The following is a 4,363-nucleotide window of genomic DNA, read 5'->3' as shown; positions in this document are numbered from 1 at the left end:
CGGCGCGGCGCTGCCGCCCCAGCTCCTCCCGCATCTTCCTAAACACCAGGCGCTCGGCCAGGGCGAAGCCCCAGGGCAACGAGCCGTCCCTGTGGGGTGGAGGAGAATTAGGAGGGCTGAAGCTGGGGAGGTCTGTGGGGCTGGCCAAGGCTGCTCATTCAGGCTATGAATTTCAGGGGCACTTTGCTGAGCTGCAGAGCTGTCATGGGCTGCGGCCTGGCACCGCCTGCACTGGACATGCTCTGCCCCAAGTGCCCCCAACCCCTTGCAAAGCAGGGACCCTGCTGGGCATGGCCACAGTCCCAGCACCGCCTCCCAGCCAGGTCCCTCCCGTTCTCTCTGCACATCTGGCTTTTCTGCCCCCGGGGCAGCGCCTGCACAGCACTCCGTCCCGCTGCCTCTCGCCCAGCTGGTCCATCTTTCCCGATCCCCCTGGACTCTAATCCTGTCCGCCAGCATGTTTGCAATTCTCCCAGTCGCAGCTCGTGTCCCTGTGACCTGACACACACAGCCTGTCTGCCCTGTGCCCCCCCGCGCTGCCCTCCCCACTCACCCTGATGGTGCCACCCACCCCGTGCCCCCAGCTGCCCCTACCCACCCGTCCAGGCGGCTGTAGCTGGCCTGCAGCCCGATGCCCCGCGCCCACTCCACCAGCTTCCTCTTGCCCAGGGACGACTGGCTGAAGGCGGCTTTGAGCTTCTCCTCCATCTTCTCCCACACGCGGGGCACAGCGAACAAGATTGTGGGGCGCGGGGGAGCAGGGATCCCTGGGCCCACACAGCAAGCAGGGTCAAGGGAAAGGGGTCCCAGCTGGGGGGCCCTGGCAGCCCACACACCCACAGGCAAAGCTGGTGCCCCTCCCCTGGGGACCCCCCTCCCGGCCCCAGCGAGGAGCTGTGCTCTGCGAGGGCTGGACCCTGCTGTGCTCCCTGCCCTGCCCGGGGCTGCAGCTCTGCACTGACCCCTGGGCAAGGCCAGACCAGGCCAGCCTGAGGGGTCCAGCAGGAGGGCCTTAGGGGGACAGACAGACTGGGCCCCTCCAACATTGCCCCAGCTCCGGGGGCAGCACAGACACCCCAGTCGGGGCTGGTGGGGCGGGGCAGGTTGGACCCTGGGCAGCTCAGAGCCTCTCCCTGCCTGTGACCCGCAGAGGCAGCAGACAGGGCAGCAGTGGTGGGGAATGGGGCAATCCTCAGGGAGGAAGGAGCAGCCCCAACTGACCCTGGGTCAGTGACCTCACGGTGAGGAGTTTGGTGCCGCTTGTGTATGTGTGCATGTGTGTGTGCGCATTAGGTGTGTGTGCATGTGAAGCATCTCTAGACTTCTCCACGAAGAAACATCAGGACCGGTTTGATGAGAACGAGCAGGGAATTCAAGCTCTCATTGACAGAAAAAGGAGAGCCTTCAAAGCCTGGCAGAACGACATCAGCTCCGAACAGGAGCAAGACGGCTCTCGCCACATGAAAGCCAAGACCCAGAGGAAAATTGGAGAGGGAAAGAACAAGTGGGGGGAGGACAAAGCAAAAGAGATTCGAAAGTCTGCTGACAGCCGCGACGCGTGGTTTCTTAAGCGCAACCAAAGCGGTCTTTGGGCCGAGCACACCCGGAGCCGCCATGCTGAGGTTCAAGAAGGAACAACACTCCCTAAAGACAGCTCCACCACCAACACCCGGCGAAGGAGCTGTCTTTCAAGAGCTCCTATGGTAGGATGCTAATGTTGAAGACAATGCCTTCAAGGCCAAGCCCCAACGCCCCACTAAGGACTATCTTGCAGATCTGAAAGCCATTAAGCACATGAAAAACAAAGCGTGCAGTCCTGGAGCTTCAACTTAGGAGCAAGGTGGATAAAACTCTCTCACCAGCTACACATCATTATTAGGAAAATCCAGAAACACGAACAGATTCCCGATGGCTTGAGAGATGCCCAAATCGTTTCCGTATTCAAGGAAGGCGATAGCTCAGACTGCAGCAGTTATCATGGTGCCATGCTCCCATTCAGAGCTGCCTTCTCCTCAACAGACTTGCTTGCCCACTGAAGGGTTTCTACCCAAGTGCCAGCATGGGCTCAGACCACTCAGGCACAACACACACCATCTGTGTTGCTAGACAGCTGCAGAAGTGCCGTGAGCAAAACCGAGGTCTTTTCGTGGCCTTTGTTGACCTAGCTAAGGCCTGGGATTCAATCTAGAGAGGCCCCAACGAAGAGCCTGATGAGATTTGGATGTCTACCAACATGCTTTACCATTACCAGTCCCCTTCACAACACCATGACACCTGCCCGAAGCAACGGTGCAGAAATGGACCCGTTCGCTGTCAGAACTGAATTCCAGCAAGGATGTGCACCTGCACCAGCGCTCTTTTCCACCTATGTTGCAGCTGTCCCGCGTGTCACTGCTGACATACTTCCGTCGGGAGTCAGCATTCAGTATCGCATGGATGGGAATCTCCTTACCATCAACCGCTTGTGTTCCAAATCCGGGATAACCAGCACCTGCATTACTGATCTGAAATATGCTGAGGGTTGTGTCATGTGCCCACTCAACTGAGGAGCTCCAGGTCATTCTTGACTGCTTCTGTAAAGCGTATGAAACACCCGGTCTCGCTGTAAATATTGTGAAAACCAAGGTACTTTACCAACCTATCCCAAAGCAGCCAGCTGCTCCTCTACATATTACAATGACAGCACAGCCCTTGGAGAAGGTTGAGCACTTAGAAAGTGTCAGGGCAGGGAGGCCGAGATCATCCCTGCCCGGCGGCTGTCCAACCTCTTCCTGAACACCTCCAGTGACGGAGAGTCCACACTGTCCCTACAGGCTATTCCACTGCCTCGCCATTCTCACAGTGAAGAAGTTTTTCTGGATATCCAACCTAAACCTACTTTGCTGCAACCTCAAGTCACTGGTCCACGTCCTCCTCTCTGCAGCAAAAGAGAAAAGCTGCTTTCCCTCTTTAAGGCAGCCCTTCCAGTATCTGTGGACTGCTGTCATGTCCCCTCTTAAGTGTCTTTTCCACAAGCTGAACAAGAAAAGCTCCTTCAGCCTTTCCTCCTATGACTTGCTTTCCAAGCCCTTGAGCATCTTTGTTGCTGCTGTGGGACCCTCTCCAAAATCTCCACAACCGTTTTAAAATGTGGAGCCCAGAACTGCACACAGAGTCCGGGGGAGGCCAAACAACGCCGAGCAGAGGGGCACCACCACCTCCCGTGTCTTGCACCGAATGCTTCTACTGATGCAGCCCCAAGCGCATTGGCCTTCTGTGCAGCCGCATCACACTGCGACTCGTGCTGAGTCTGTGATCTCCAAGACTCCCAAGTCCTTTTCCACAGCACCGCCATCCAGCCAGGTGTCCCCCGTTTTGTATTGGTGGTTTTGATTATTCCTCCCTAGCGCAGCACCTTGCCTTTGTCTGCAGTGAACGGCATCCTGGCAGCTCCAACCCGGCTTTCCAGTCTGTCGAGATCCTTCTGTGCTGCGCTCGGGTCCTCCAACGTGTCTGGAATCCTTCCAAGTCTTGTGTCAAATGCAGACTTGCTCCAGAAGTTTTCTATGCCAGCATCCAAACCATTAATGAAAATGTTGAATAGCACCAAGTCCGGGGCAGACACCTGTGGGGCTCCACTTGAAACCGCCTGCCATTCTGACATGGACCTGTTAATAATTACCCACTGCTTGTGGCAAATGAGTTGGTTCTCTATCCACCTTGTAGTAGCTTTTGCCAGCCCACGTCTCCAATTTGTTTATGAGAAGGGTGTGCGTGACCAAGTCCAAAACCTTGCTGAAGTCCACATACATGACACCCACAGCAGGCCATTTGTTCAACAAAGTAGTTAACTTGTCAAAGAAGGAGATCAAGTTTGTTCGACATGATTTGTTTTTCATCAGCCCACGATGGCTGCTTGTGACCAGCCTTTCTGCCTCCAGAGGCTTGCAAATGGCTTTCCTTAGGATCTGCTCTGGTAACTTAAGGGCTAACCCCTTAGTGTGTGTGTGGGAGGAGGCGGCTGAGTGGAGCCGGGCCGGGTCAAGCCCCGCCCAGGCCCCTACTTGGCCCAGCCCCCCAGGGAGAGAGAGAGGAGTGGGGTACTCACCTGTCCCCCTCCAGTAGGGCAGGGTCCCCCAAATCCCGGGCAGGGCCCCCTTATTGCCCTAAGAGCAGCTTCCTCGACGGCAGGCCCACTGCGCATGCGCGCAGTTTAAACGGGCCCGCCAACCGGGAAAAAAGCCCAGTTAGGCTCGGAAGTGGTGAGAGACGCGCGGGTGAAAGCTCGCTGCGCCCCCGCTCCCCCGAAGCCCCCCAGCAGCCGCGGAGCCCCCCGCCGACCCCCAGCACAGCCGGGGTAAGCGGGGCCCGTGGAGAGAGGGGG

General features: G+C 57.4%; 1 pseudogene; it reads right to left on the bottom strand.

The window, feature by feature from the left end:
- Positions 1-4,363, bottom strand: part of LOC102388239 — a 26,114-nt pseudogene that overhangs the window by 3,477 nt on the left and 18,274 nt on the right.

This window comes from Alligator sinensis, unplaced genomic scaffold (assembly GCF_000455745.1).
Source record: "Alligator sinensis unplaced genomic scaffold, ASM45574v1 scaffold1970_1, whole genome shotgun sequence".
NCBI lineage: Eukaryota > Metazoa > Chordata > Crocodylia > Alligatoridae > Alligator > Alligator sinensis.
The sequence above is the reverse complement of the archived record's forward strand: the minus strand, read 5'-3'. Positions and strand labels throughout refer to the sequence as shown.